Below are 15926 nucleotides of genomic sequence, written 5' to 3' on the forward strand. Positions count from 1 at the left end.
GCTTTCTATCCTTTTCTATTGTCCTTTAAAATTTAGCTTTATATACTGTACTGTGTTGGGCTTGATGAGATTAGTTTTAGTGCACTTAGAAATCGCTGCTTTTGTGTTGATCTAATTGCTTTTGTTACCTCATTTATAAGTTGCCTTGAATAAAAGCATTTGCTAAAATATAGCTGCAAGCAGCAATGCCGGGGTCAAGCCGAAAAGGGCACAAAAAGATATAAAATTGAGATTGGATAAGCAGATTGAAGAACCTAGGTAAACCTAATAATTTTAGATGAAAAAACAAAAAAGTTATCAACAAAAATAATCTAAGTTCTTGTCTACTGCAATCGTCCTTCTGTTATAGACCAGTTCAAATGATGTAAACAACACTGGTCCAGAAACACTTCCTGTTACAGTTTGTGACAGTTATTTTTTATTTCACATATATTATTATCTTTAAGATGTTTGTTTAACTTCAGTTAATTCAGGTTTATATGTTCTGTTGGTTTATTTTATCCCAACGTTTATCTAGTGTTAAAAAACGGAAACAGGAAGTGCTTCTGGACCAGTGTTGTTTACATCTTTTGAAATGGTCTATTGACAATCATGGAACATTAGAGCACTGAATGACATGTGAGTGGTGTTTGCAGTGGCAAAACATGGGTCACATCATGTTATAACAAGTTTAATTAGTCAAAAGAGACTATCCCCGTGTCTCTATGATGTTCTGATGCAGAGATATTGCTTTTGCAAAAACGGTTGATAAGGTATTCTCAATGGTTGCTAGGGAGTTAATTGGCAACATCCAGTGATTATAGTCAAAGCCATGAAATGAATAATCCATGATGACTCATGGTTTTGTTGCAGTAGTTTTAGGCAAAAAATACCATATTCTATCTCAAAACCAGTAGGTGGCGCAATGAAAAAATTGTGCATGCAACATCAGGTCATGATTGTGTTACATCTAGCTAGTTTTATGACTATACACTTTAGTTTAGATAAGAAACCGTTGTATGACCCCATAAGGCTGGCTTGTAATCAAAGGTTTTGTTCAATTATAAGGCCATCTAGTGGTGCAAGCATACAATTTTTTTTGTGTAGCCTCAGAATGTGCTCATGCATCAGCGTATCAAATCTGGTGAAAAAATATATTTTTGTTACGAAGTTACAACCATTTATGTGTAAAAAACACAAAATTTGAAGGTAATTTTTCGTTTTTGGCAAATTTCGGCCATTTCTGATGAAAATTTTAATATAACGCCAATAGAACTTTTTGTTCAGAAGGTAAGGTTAGTTTCTCCCTATGGTGTTTTCGAGTCGATCGGAAAAACGCTCGCGGAGATATTCACACGTGTCTTTTAAGCGCTATTTTGCTGCGCAGGGTTAACCGTAAGACGAATTCTGGCATGTTTGGTATCATTGGACTCGGCAACTATTCAGAACTCCAAAGAAACAAGTCCCGTGAAAATACGTCAATCGGAGCCAAAGTTATAGGCGTGTAAACATAAGTCTGACCACTAGGTGGCACTGCGACGAAACTCTGCAAGCACCCGTAGTTCCTGACTGGCATCAAAAGTACCAAGTATCGTGTCAATAGGCTTAAGTTTGCCGAAGATACAGCCTCAAATCCGTTTTTTTGCGCTCTACATAAAATTCGTTGACGCGGTTTACGGAAACGGATTTACGAATTGACATGAATTCCTTAACTTTTTGCCGTGAGGGTCTGTAGATGCTACATACTGATTTTCGTGGAAATCGGGCAAAAGCTGTAGGACGAGTTCGCAAAAGTAGGTTTTACGAATATTTCAAAATGGCGGAAAATTTTTCATGACGGAAAATGACGTCATAGGGTCCAATCGAATCGTCTTGAGCCATGGAATCAGATGAAACAAGAATTTCGTTTCTAGGACTTACGGATCAGAAGTTATAAGCAAAAATATAAGTGCAACTTTGGACTGTTGGTGGCGCTAGCGGGTTAGACATAGAGACTCCAAATTTGCTGTGGGGACACATTGGAGTGTCCTTTATCAGTGTGCCAAATTTCATAACTTTCCTATGTACGATTCTATGGGCTGCCATAGACCGCAATGGCGGAAGAAGAAGAAGAAGAAGAAGAAGAAGCAGAATAATAATTATTATAATAAGAAAACTAACAAATACAATAGGGGTCTTCGCCCCTTCAGGGCTTGACCCCTAATGACTAAATGTAATGTAATGCAGTCAACATGTTTTTTTTTTTTACATATACTGAGCAGCCAGTTCAAGAAGACATCATATGTCATCTGTATGTTTTGGAGGAGGCCATGCAGGCTTTAGATTGTAAGATTTTCTTAAGTGTACTTTTAAAAGGTAAGGGCCAACAAAGTATTCATATAGTCTTAATGCAAAGAGATGATGTCAACTTCCATCTTACAAATTTAAATTAATTGCATACAATGATATTAACTTTAACAAAATGTTTAAGAATCATTAAGATTTAGCACATTTTAAGTTCAACTAAACTAACAGCAAAAATCAATTTTAGCGTACAAAGAAAATATCTTTACAGGCCACTAATAATTCTTCAGCTGTTTAAAACTTTGTCTACATAATCTTTAATGAATCAGAGTGTATTTACACAAAAACCTCACTGATAATACTCTAAAGCGCTTCAGAGCTGTATCAAGAAGCTTGACATTAATCCTGAGGGTAATGTGGCCCTTCCTGTGGCTAATGAAATCCGAAGCCTGAAAATGGCCGCACCTAATGACGCTCCCTGACAGTTTTTGAATTAAACAGTCATGGCTGCTGGGATCAATCTAAATAGCACACAGATGGCCAACACTATTTTTCTCTCCTTTTCTAGCCTTAAGCACTTGCATATGCTGTCTAATTAGAACGCTGCTTTTCAAAAAAGCTATTCCCGATATAGGGCTTTTGCTTGTTTTATTAGGTTTGTAATTGTTTAAGCATCACATTTTCATTACTGGTCATTCATAATTAAGCATATCATTCTTTTTTTTAAAGTTAGATTATTATGAACATGTTTTGCCTAAATCGGTAAACTTATACTTTCAAATTTATTTAGTGCTTTTATACAGTGTTTTATTGTTTTAAAGCAGCTTTATGTGATAAAACAGAAATCAATAGAATAGAATAGAATAGAATAGAATAGAATAGAATAGAAGTATAGGTACTGTAAGGACTAAAAGATGTAAGAACAACGTTGGACAAAATAAGCCTATGGATTCATAAACAATAACATGTTTAAAAAAGTAGAAAAAACAAGATTGTTTTCTATAATTTAATAAGAATCACCATCCGGAAAAGTCACCAAGAACAATCACTCAGAAGGACAAAAGAGGGCAATGGATCTATTTTGCCCTCTCATAAAAGCTAAATGACACAGCCTAACTTTATAAGGAACCATGGCAACAAACAACAATCATCTTTCCTGCCTGCAGATGATATCAAACTGATTCTATTGTTCATGAAAACAAACATTGGTTCCAAAAGATAATATAAAAATAAAACAACGTCACAAAAAAGCAAAACAACTAAATCAATCAATTCTGTTATAAATATTTAAATGCATGCTTTTATACACAAAAAAGCAGCCCGCTACTTGTGCCAAAACATCACAGGTTTATGTTAAAGGGGAAGATATTATGCAGTGTGTGAACCAGCTTGATCTCATGAGAAATCATACTGTACATATTTTACGAGTTGGCTAATTCGTATCAATTCATACGAAGTTAATCGTGCAAAATCGTACGATTCTCATGAAAAAACAACAACAAAACCGAACCCATAACCTCTCACCTAACCCCAATGTCACAGGGGTCAAGGCAAATCGTACCAAAACTTACGAATGTGGTCGTATGAATTCGCCAACTCGTAAAATATATACGAATCCTCATGAGATAGCGTTGTGTGGACACAACAACCCTAAAATAAAAAAAATCCACCCTCTTTTTATAAATCCCAATTAAACCAAAGCAGTCTCATTAGACATGGCATTTTGATTCTCTTGTTAATGTGATGTCACTAGGGCTGTCACTTTTGTGAAAAAATCATTTTCGATTTTTAATATATAAGTGTTCATTGAATCGATTGTAAAATCGATTTTCCATGTCTAAAAAAGACGTTTCCATTTAACGCCAAATAACAGACAAATGTAAAGAGAGCGCCTGAAACGCACACGTCAGCAATATTTCTTATTCATTGTCATTAAGTTTCGTTCAGAATAAAAAACAGCAACAGTAGTGCAACATTCTCTAAAAAAAATATGCAGAGTGGATGCCATAAATGAAAAACATTACTGCAGGTTCAACCGGCTGCTTTTATGATTTAGGCAATTCAAAAATTATTTTAAATAATGATTCGATCCATTTCAAACAACTGTTCAAAAATGAAACTTTAAATAGACTTACTTGAAGTTGAGAACATGCTGTGTATTTTTTTATTAAACGTAACCGACACTTAGGCGGCACTAGGCAGGCATAATGAAATGCGCAAAAAGGCTAGGGCCATTACAAATTATTGGTCAGGAAAACAAGTCGATCAACATTTTAGGGGTCAAGAGCAGAGCGCTTTTCATTCACTATATGTCCATCTGTTGAGAAGACGCACTCCGACCGCACTGATGTCCCAGGGAAACTCGGGTACTTCGTTGCCAGCTGCGTATTTCGTACTGCCAATCTTCCATCTCAAAAGCGGGTCGCTGTCAGCTCGCAAGGGTGGCTCCTTGTCATAACTCATCATCTCCTGTAAGGTCACAATTTCGACGTTGTCTCGTGTTGCACAGGTTTATTGACGTTGTCCTCCATTTTCTTTGCAAAACACTAGATGCAGCTATTGAAAGCGTGAAACTATAGGTGTGTAAAATTGCTGGGTATTTTCTGTCTAGCTTTCGCACACCTACTGCACTTTCGGAATTCTTTATTTTCTTTTTCTGCTTGTTTGTGGTTTTGTTACATCTATATTTTAACTGTTTAATTCTTTTAAAATTAATAGTGTACATATTTGGTTAAAATCGATTGCCTATTTTCGTTTTCGAAACGTTTTTTGGTTGGTCCGATCGATTGTGCAATCGATTTTCGAACGAAAAGTGACAGCCCTAGATGTCACACAAACAAAGTCCCGCCCACAGCCACGGAGCTTTTCTAAATGTGTCTGTTAGCACGTTGTAGCGGCTTAATATACTATCATCTCAGACTGTATTCACAAGAACTATATCTGTTTTAATGGAAAGCACTCACTTCATTCATTCAGTTCATTTGCATTTAAAGGTACACACATAAAACAGTGCTTTTTTGCTCCCACACAAATAGGGACATTTTGGATATGCTATAATAAATGATCTGAGGGGTATTTTGAGCTGAAACTTTACAGACACCAGGCACACCTGAGACTTATCTTGTAAAAATGGGCATGCAGTATGTTCCCTTTTAAGGTAATGTAATGTTCTTAATATAAAAACTTGAATTTCCCAGACATTTTTTCAGCTTAAACAGATGACATTTTGATAGAAGCTGTCCTTTTAATATGTTACCGTGGGAATTTTAATATATTACAATTTGATCTTTAGTCTCCTTTAGTGCTGTGCATTCGCTCTTAAATAAATCTGTTTTAGATTTGTTTAATAGTGGAAGATATATTTCATATGTTTGTGCTGTATCTAATCAACATCAGTTAAGAGTTTCCAAGCCCATTTTCACATCTACATTAAACAAGCCACTCTCAAGTAAATCAGAATAAAGTTCTGTGTTTTGACAGGATAACTGAAAACACACGACAAAGACAATGGCAAAACATGTCAAAGATCTGTGGTTCCATGTCTTGTTTCTTTCTTGGTTTACATTCCTGTAACTGTAACACATATACAGTAATACCACAGTAATATTTCACATAGACTATTATAGCACATTACAAAGCGGTTTCATATAATCAGTGAGATCTTAGAAGCTGTAATGAAATCTGGTGTGCTGTTTGTACATTGTTGGCTCAAACTTGGTTGTTGCAGGATCAACTGATATTACTGTATGTTGATGTTCCTCTACTGGATTGCATTAAAAGAACATTTCTTTTTGTACACGCAACACTAACAGCTCTTGCTTCTATTTTTAAGATGCCTTTTTGTGACACATTAATAAAGGCAGATCTACGCAGATCTAACAAACTATGCCTGCATGATGTGAGCTTAGCTTTCAAGTAGCAAGATCACAGGTCGATCATCTTTGGTCATCTTTAAAAACCAATATTGTTCCAGCACAAATTCTCTATGGCTGTTTGGGTATATTGGGACAGCCAATGAAAGCCGATAGGTGCAGACTGAACCAAATACCGGTCAGTTGGAGGCTATGAGTGAATTAACTGTATGTGATAACTCTGGGCCATATGTAATGGGTCAATTTCAGATCAGCTCTTCTGCAATACGCTGATTCAGAGGTGGGAGTCACCTTGGCTTGGGAGGAATGAGGCATGACCCTCATGTTTGAAACCTGAGGAAGGTGTGAACACCAAAAACACACACACATACGCACATACTAACAGTCAAAGTCCAAAACTCTGAAGGGGTGTGCAAATATAAATTCATGATCTGGATCAAAGATATCCAATGTTGTGCAGAATGAAAAGATTCATAGGACTCTTCCAGACGTTATGCCTTAAAGGATTAGTCAATTTTCTTAAAAAAAATCCAGATAATTTACTCACCACCATATCATCCAAAATGTTGATGTCTTTCTTTGTTCAGTCGGGAAGAAATTATGTTTTTTGAGGAAAACATTTCAGGATTTTTCTCATTTTATTGGACTTTAAACTGTTAAGCGTCGCTGTCCCGAATACGGGACACCTAAGTTTGCATTATATTGTTGACGTAAATTTTAATCCATCACTACAAACTATATATCGTTGGAAAGGTCTAAACCTCCAGAATAGACATTTCAACAGTGTTTTATAAAATAAATTATGTAGGGAGAGTAATTGATTCATTTATGAATAGAGTGTGCCTCAAAACATTTATTTTCTGCTAAATGTCACTGTCCCACCGGCAGGACGACTAAATTTACTTCAATGTTTGCATAGGAATTCTTATCTAATCATGACAAACTGTATATTGTTTGAAAGCTCCAAGATTGTAGATTTAACTCAATAGGGTGGGGTGACGCTTAAAAGGTTAATGGACACCAACACTTAACAGTTTTAATGCAGTTTAAAATTGCAGTTTCAACTGAGTTTCAAAGGACTCTAAATGATCTCAAATGAGGCATAAGGGTTTTATCTAGTGGAACAATTGTCATTTTTTACAAGAAAAATAAAAAATATGCACTTTTAAACCACAACTTCTCGTCCTGTGACGCGCCAGCGCAACCTCATGTAATACGTCATCATGTTAAGAGGTCAAGGATGACGTATCGAAACTACGCCCCAGTGTTTACAAGTGTGGAGAAAGAGGACCATTCAGACGTTGTTGTATGTCGAATGATACTAATTAATGTCTTTGTGTCAGTTAATTGTTTAAAATGGTCCGCAAATGTGCGTTTCATATATGTAGCACGTGACCTCTTGACGTCATTACACAACCACGTGAGGTCGCGCTGGCTCATCACACAGCCGGAGGAAGACGAGAAATTGTGGTTTAAAACTGCATATTTTTTATTTTTCTGGCCAAAAATGACAATCGTTTCGCTAGTTAAGACCCTTATGCCTCAACAACCCAGTGTTTTTGAGAGTGTACTGCGTATGTGACAAAAACAAAAGGTTCATCCCAAATCGCACACTTATGCATTATCCTACGCCATTTTCTAGTAAATAGAGTAAATAGTGTGTTCACACTGAAAATACTAAAAAAGAACGTGTACTTTAAGTACCCAGATGATGCACTCAACACTGGACACTTCATGGACTTAACGATCGCAGCTTTCCTTACTGTACGTAACGGAAGTGAGGCAGGGCTATCAGATGCAATGAGAGTAAAGTTTACGTGTGAAGATGGTTACACCTCAGTCTGATGCTTATTGAAGTCATGTTGACCAAAACAAATAACAATAGCATTAAAAGGACAATTTACAAATCGATTTTAATTGACTTGCATTGTATTACGTTGATGTCATTTGCCCTAGTCTGGGAAACCACTTCCGGTTAGTAGAAAACCATCAAGTGTTCCATTTGGGACAATACTACTCTTCTAAACTTCATTTGAATGCTTTTTCAATAGTTATAATAAAAGTATTAAAGATCTGTACTATGTGGACTATAGTATTCAGGCAGTGAAGGTTTAGTTGCTATGTAACAGAGAAGGGTCAGTGGAACTGTGAAGGGATTCCTCCAGAACACTCCATTTATCAAGTGCTGCCAACATGCCAAACACACAAAGGACAGACCATCCACTGCTAGATCCTGTTCCCGTTCACCGTTTTCTTCAATCCCTCTTCTTTTATATTTTAACCTCTAACTGTGTCCCTTCAATTTGAAATCAATCAGAGATCACCAGAAAGATGCCTTAAATTCACCTGAGACGTATCCCATCTATAAGACACTTGGTACTTTTCATACTCCACAAGACAAAATTACTAATATTATCCTGATATAAAGTTTTATCGATTTCAATGACTGCTTGCAACCTCTTGTCCTTTTGTGACTCCCTTTTGTCCAAAATGACAAAACTGGATGTCCGCCCCAATTCGGGGGGAGAAATCAAAAGTGCAGAGCATGCAAAAACAAAACATAATATAAAAGATATCACAGTGCAGTTGTCTGTCAATAACAATAAGTGGCTTCACTGCCCAGGGATAGTATAACAAAACAAGCAGTCAGTGATGCTCGACAAAGTAACACAATATAAAAAAGTGTATTTTGTGGTTATGTCAAATAGCTTTATCAATGAAACAATACATTTAATTTATTTTTATTTTTTATCTTAAAAATATTGCAATAGTTATGTGATCATATGAGCACAACTGTACATGCTGATTACATGGTTTTAGTTACGGGTGCTGGGACACATTAGCATTACACTGTCAGGAAAAAAGGTACAAAACTGTACCTTTTCTGTCTTTAGGGTGGTGCCCTAGAGGGGGTCGCACACCGAACCATAAGCGTTGCGTCACGTCTACGACAACTCGGAGGTACCGGACACCGGATGTGCACATTAAATAACACAAACTTAGTCAGATAGCGTCTACTTCAAAATGCTTTCGTTCGGTGTGCGACCCCCTTAAGGTTCCTTTACAGGTATACTAAACATACTGTAATACAATGTTGTATCTTTTTGGGTACATTACTGTATCTTAAGGATCTATTGCAGGGTGTGCATTCCTGGTCCTGGAGGGACACTGTCCTACAAAGTTTAGCTCCAACCCTAATCAAACACACCTGAAAATCCCAATCAAAGGTTTCAGTATGACTTTCAGGTGTGTTTGGAGCTAAACTTTGCAGAACAGTGGCCCTCCAGGACCAAAAATGCCCACCCCTGATCTATTGTGTACATTTAAAAGTACAGTTTTGTACCCCTGAAATTGAACTGGTACAAAACTGTTCCAAAATTGTACAAAAAGGAACACAATAGGTCCTTAGGGTATAATATTGTTCCCGAAAAGGTACAACATTTCATTTCAATGTGTTGAATACCCATAAAGGTACAAAAATTTACCTTTGAGGGTACCACCCCAGGAACCGAAAAGGTACAGCTTTGTACCATTTTTCTGACAGTGGAGGATTGTTTACATTTCCATGTTCCATCCCATTAAACCAAACTAGTCTAAAATGTCTTTAGTAATAACACAACACAGGCCTGTAAAACAGGAAAACTTGTTTCAAATCAAGTCTTCTCCCTGCACAAAACCAGCTCTAATGAGCCCTGACTCCATGTTGAAAAATTACCCAAACTTTGTGCTCCCCTTACAGGTAGGAACCGAGCTTCAGCGTGACCCCCAGAAAGGATTTATGATATGGATTTCGTGGCCTCAAAGCTGGCCATTAACTACCGGCCTTTTTTGTTCAGTTTATTTGAAAACAATATACAGCTGGGCTAACACTACTACCGCTTTGACTTATTTCACAACACAAAATAAATTCAATTTATGGCTCTGTAACAATACACTGTGAAGTGTGAATAGTTATGTTATTCTTCACAGACAGAAAAAAGAGAATTCATAACAGGGAAGGTGTCATCGCATCAAAAGCGAATTTCACAGAGATAAGAAACAAAGAAGTCTGGGTTCAAAACACTGCCACTCCACCATAGCTTTTATGGAGGCATCTTATTTCCTTTTCATTCAAAGCAAAAAGAAGGAATTCTGCACATTTCCACACCTCTATCTCGCTAAAACCATGTGCCACCTTCGGAAAAACAGGCTGAGCTTCAAACGACGACTTTGAAGGCAGTCAAAAAAGTGAAACATGGTGAAAAAACAAGCTGCTGCTCCTTTTACGCCAACTGACCCCGACCAACTGCGCTTGATACATCCGCTTCTTTTATTGACTCCTCTCCGCCTTGTCTTTTGTTCACCTTGGCCTGATTGCATCAGAGCAAATAATGACCTCTTCATGAAAATGACTCCAATTTTCCTGCCGAAGTCCCGTGCGCTGGCAGACTGCCGTGCTAATGCTCAGAGGGGAGCGCGGCGGACATTTAACTGATGTTAATGATGAAATTAAGAATGGCGGCCACTAATGAGGACAGGAAAAGCATAGTTTGGAGACCAAAACCTTCAACATGCTATAACACTCAGTTTTCTGCAATTAGCACTTTTCATTGTAATTTCACAGCTCCTGAGCAACAGTTGCTAACTGTTACGTGTCTTATTTTCCAGACTAAACAAAAGGCATGTAACACCTGGAATATCGGTTACTGCACATTAACATGATTATCTTGCCAACATGAACTTTAAACAGGATTAATTCAAGAAGAGGATTTATGAAGATCATTGATGATCCTGCGCTGGTGGAGGAGAGAGCATTGTCCAACTTCAAAGTCCCATTCAGCAACACCTAAGGGCTTGTGTGCCGCTCGTGCTATTCCTGAAAACACGTTCTTATCTCTGTCGGCTTGCATGGGTTCCTCTATGTTCCTGCAGACTCTGATCCACGGCCAAGCTTGACACTCAACTTTCCAGCCCTGAGAACTAACAACCGGCATCTATACAAACCAAGCAGGCCGTTTCTAAACTGCGTGTGACTGTGTGAACCGATGGAAATTCCGATAAGCACAACAACATCAGGGAAGAAAAGAAGGCCTATATGCTGTGGTTTACTCTGCAACCTTTCGTTTTGTTTTGACTTCTTTTCATCTTACTGCTACAATATGCTCTCCGGATCTGGATGGACAGCATATCTCTTCTTTTAGATCTGCATTTTATAGAGACAGAAAGAGAAAAACTGCTAAAGAAGGAAGGGTAAGAGTGCACGTACAGAAGAACAAAAGTACCATTAGAAGTCTAAAGGACCATGAGAAAAGTTGGCATGTATCACCAGCGAATACAAAAGTCCACTAGGCACACGGCTAAAAAAGGATTCTCTATATGTATTCATCACAGACATCCGGGTGACATCCAGTATATTACAAGATCAGCGCTTTTTTTACCTGGCACCTGTGAAACTATGTTAGAGATGTACATCTCTGATTAGACGGTGGCTGTACAATCAAATCTGAGCAGTGTTTGTTTTTTCAAAGACTTCTATTGTAAATCAATGACAAGGAGTATGTGGGCATACAAATGTATAAAGACATCCCTTTGTTTAAATTCAAAAGCAGGGTTTATTGTTCTGAAACATGACCATCACCATTCACACTGTCAGTATCTATATGCAACAAAATATAACGTAATTGCCTGCCGTCAAGACCAAGGTGAAAATTGCTAAGATTTTTGGATTCCCGGCCTATAGACGGTTTCAGCGGACGCACATGATACACGTCTGGATCCAAACTTTACTTCCGGTTTCGTTTTTTTAATGGTCTGACTAGTTGCTAAACTGATCTCTTGAACAAATGCCTCGTCGAAAATAACAAATGTTTTGGTGTTCTAGGTAATCTATGTTTTGGTTTTTTGCTTGTTATGTAAATAAACTACGTTTAAAGAACTTTGTTGTTATTTATTCTTAGAGGAGTTTACCGGAAGTTACGTGCGGACCACGACAGCCGCTTGTTTATGTTATTACTGCTGAAACCCACAGCACTTTTCAGTTCGGGCGGCCCACCTAAGCTGGGAAACCCTACCACCCTAACTAGGTCGTCCAAAAAAAATTTTGCTGCACAAAAGGCCGTCAAGTGCATTTCGGAGAATAGCATGGACGCGCTTCACACTGCGAGCGGGCACGCGCGCCACAGTTGATAAAACATTTAATTAATTATTGATCTGTTCATTTTCTGACATAGTTTCTTCAAAATGAAGTTTTTTTGAGTGTTTTAAATAAAAATATATAAATAACCCACCGCCCACCCGGACAACCCTACCACCTTAACTAACAAATTTTCTGCGGGAACCCTGCCGTCTATATGCAAGAAAATAGCAATTTAAAACCTACCTTATTGAAAAGACAGTGACCCTAAACTGTCATGCCATGTTAGTTGTAGTTAGTGCTTTCGCTGATATGTTGGATAACCTGGATTATGGAGACAGCTGCTGCTGAGTCACGCAACACTGCAGCCAGTGTTCGCCGAAGATAATTGGCTGGCCGGGATAAATAATGAGATAAAAATTAACAATCGTCTGCACGCGCTCTGCAATTCATTTCCATGAAATGAAATAAAGTAACTAAAGGCTGCAGAGAAAGACAAATCACGCAAGCAATTCAGTCCTTATCTAGGTTAGTGGCAGAAATAGTTTTTCTCAGTTGAGCAGACATGGCAGGACCGAAGTTAAACTCACTGACCTTCGACATATGTGATATGGGAAGAAAGCTAAACATCAAGATGAGGAAAATTGCTTTTGTGACCCATGCAGTCTGTAGAAACCCAGCTAAAGTGATTTTTTTGTGATTTACTACATAAAATCATCCAACATAATGTAAAGAATATTCTGTGGAAACATAAGCTTGGTATCTTTAACTCTTTCCCCGCCATTGACAAATGATCTCGTCAGTTATGAGAAAACATTTGCATAAAAACGTGATCCTGATGAGGTTTTATGTTAATTTGTAATAACATGATTATACACTAGTTATACCAAATGTATTAAAAAAAATGAAGCAAAAAAACTAATTTTAAACTCTGTGTATGTTTTGAAAATCATTTTGAATCTGATCTCCAACAAAATTCCTTTACAAAAATGCAATTATTTCAGCCTTTTTAAGAAAAATACCCATATTTAAGAAATTATAAGCAGAGAAAAAATATAGAAAGGATTGAAAAGGATTTTGTTTGAAAGCAGAGGGTCTGTTCTTTCGTTTGATATATTTGTATGTTTATATATTTTTAGAACAGAATTTTCCTGGAAGGCATTTTGTGAAAGTTTTGTGAAAATCACAAAAAATGTCGGCGGGGAATGGTTTAATACTGACTCAATAAGGTCATATCAGAGATCATTGTGACAATTTGAATGCCCTTACAATTATATTATGAAACTTTAGCTTGAATTTCACAGACAGGGTCACATATTGTTCAGCTTAGACCTGAAGCAATTCACTGTAGTGACACGCTGCATTAATTCAGCTATTTTAAACTACTGTAGCAGATCTCTCAACAGAACTACAAAACATCCGCTTGCATTTATCCCAGGTACTGTATTTGATGCTTGTACTAAACACAGATACAATTAAGTGGCGGAAAACAAACAGGAAGGACATTAATCATGAATGGAGAAAATAAGGTAAACAATTTGTATGAGATGTTGCTTTTTATAGCTTTGGAGAAAAAATATAAACACCTGTTGATTTTTCAATTCAGATTTTGACATTAAGATTAGCCGGCGGTGGAAAATGGACGGATAGACATTCTTTACTATTAATAAAACAATTGAACAGATGAATAAATCCACTGGTATGGAGTGGCAACTTGAATGCCATTCCTTTACTAAAACATTTCCTGTAAACATCCAAGTACTTCCTGTGTTTGGTCAGATGTGCCAGATGTATCTGTTATGAATGTGTAATAAACAGATTCAACGAGGAAAACAGAAAAAATTGCAGAGGAGAAAACAGCACAAGGAGAGGGTCTTGCTCATCAAGAAGGTACTTAAAAACCTTAAACCAGCCAAAGAGGATTAAATGTGATTTAGTTTAAATGTTAGGACTTTACAAACTATTTAAATCATACATGCTGTAGTCTTCACTAGTTGCGTTTCCATTATCCTTCAAATAGCAATTGAAAATGCTTCCAATGGAAACACAACAATTTTGCATAAACTCCTATACATCAAAAAAAAAGTTTTTACACTCGGATTAGATGGTTTTTATGTAATTTGAAAAATAAATGTATAGCAAAACTGCAATGGATTTTTTCCACATTTACAGGTCACCTGACATGCATAAAAGTATGTTTGACTGTCAAGTGCATGACATCAAAATACTGCAAGAGTGTTTCGGGAGTTAACTGCTGTGTATGCTTCCGAGTCGCTCTCGCAGTATTTTGATGTCATCTGCACTATGCCGTATAAAGTTGAACATACCCATCACCAAGGTTATTGGATTTACAACCAATTTACGTTTTAGTCACATAACATCGGTTAATGGAAACACTAATTTCGCAAGATAAAATTTGATTGACATTTAGATAATAACGCTGAAGTTATGTGCAAATATTTAATGGAAACGCAGATACAACAGGGCATTATGGCATGCTACTCATATTCTACTAGAAGTTACAATTTATGTTAAATATTTTTATAGAGTGCTATATTATAAAGCTCTTGAAAATCTTTGATGTTTAGACATTTTAAAATTTATGTTAGCTGCAGAAATTGTTATTTTATTTTTGAATAGTTCATTCTTCTTAAGAAACACCTAAAAAAAGTCAAACATGTTGGTGGTGACCAAAACACTTTAGATACCAGCCACACATAAAACCTGGTCAGTGTTCTCCAGCAAATTATCTCTTCTTGCTAAATTTAGGTCTGTGGAGGATAAGCACCTTCAGACATTGCCTTTGACAGTAGCAGACGAGTGGATTAATTCTCAAAGACTGAGGAGTTTCAAGTGGACCGTTCTAAAATGGAAGGCACTCATTTTAAAGAGGGCGTTATGGACGTTCTTCCCTCAGGCAGTTGACCACAAAAACACAATAGCGCACAGATCAATAGACCAGGAAATGTGAATTTAAGTGAGCATCATGCAGACGCTGTGAAAAAATGTCATTTCAGCACATTTGAATACGCCTTGAAGAACTATAAATAGTTCAGTGTGAATTTTGTGTCAATACAAATAGAGTTGTTTAAGCATCATAGGCATTTTTGAAAGGCATTTAAATGTTTAACTTTTTGTGATTTACAGTTTTCTACATAAAATCCTACTAAATTGTGTGAAAATATCACCATGAAAAGACTATGAAAAAAGGATTAAAATTAATGTCCTTGATGCTCCAAATCTAAAATTAGATTTAGAGACTTTAGCCTTAAAGTCATTAAAGTCAAATGAATGGAAACATACCTTTATTTCAGCCTGATCTCACAAATTGCGTGAAATAGTCACAAAATATTTTGCTAATATTTCTGTGTCATTGTCACGTATTTCCGCCATTTTACGTGTCCGTGCCAAGACTTTCTTTTTCGTGTCAGTTTCACGTATTGGTTACTCAACTGTTTTTCCTATTTTCTTACCATTGTCGATTCGGTTTGGGCTTAGAATGACTTTCTGTTATATAAAATGACATCCTTACCCAAACCTAACTGTAACCCTATCAGGTGACAGTGGTTTAAAAAGCATACGAAAAAATAGTATAAACCAAAACTTAAAGTGACATCCTAATGCAAATAGCTAATCTAACTCCAAACCGAAGTGACAATGGTTTAAAAATAAGAAAAAGA

General features: G+C 36.8%; 1 protein-coding gene across 1 annotated transcript in view; it reads right to left on the minus strand.

Annotated features, from left to right (window-relative positions):
• xpnpep2 (X-prolyl aminopeptidase (aminopeptidase P) 2, membrane-bound) overlaps positions 1-15926 on the minus strand; it is an 86942-nt gene that overhangs the window by 65263 nt on the left and 5753 nt on the right. The gene's annotated exons all lie outside the window — the stretch shown is intronic.

This window comes from Misgurnus anguillicaudatus, chromosome 16 (genome assembly GCF_027580225.2).
Source record: "Misgurnus anguillicaudatus chromosome 16, ASM2758022v2, whole genome shotgun sequence".
Lineage (NCBI taxonomy): Eukaryota > Metazoa > Chordata > Actinopteri > Cypriniformes > Cobitidae > Misgurnus > Misgurnus anguillicaudatus.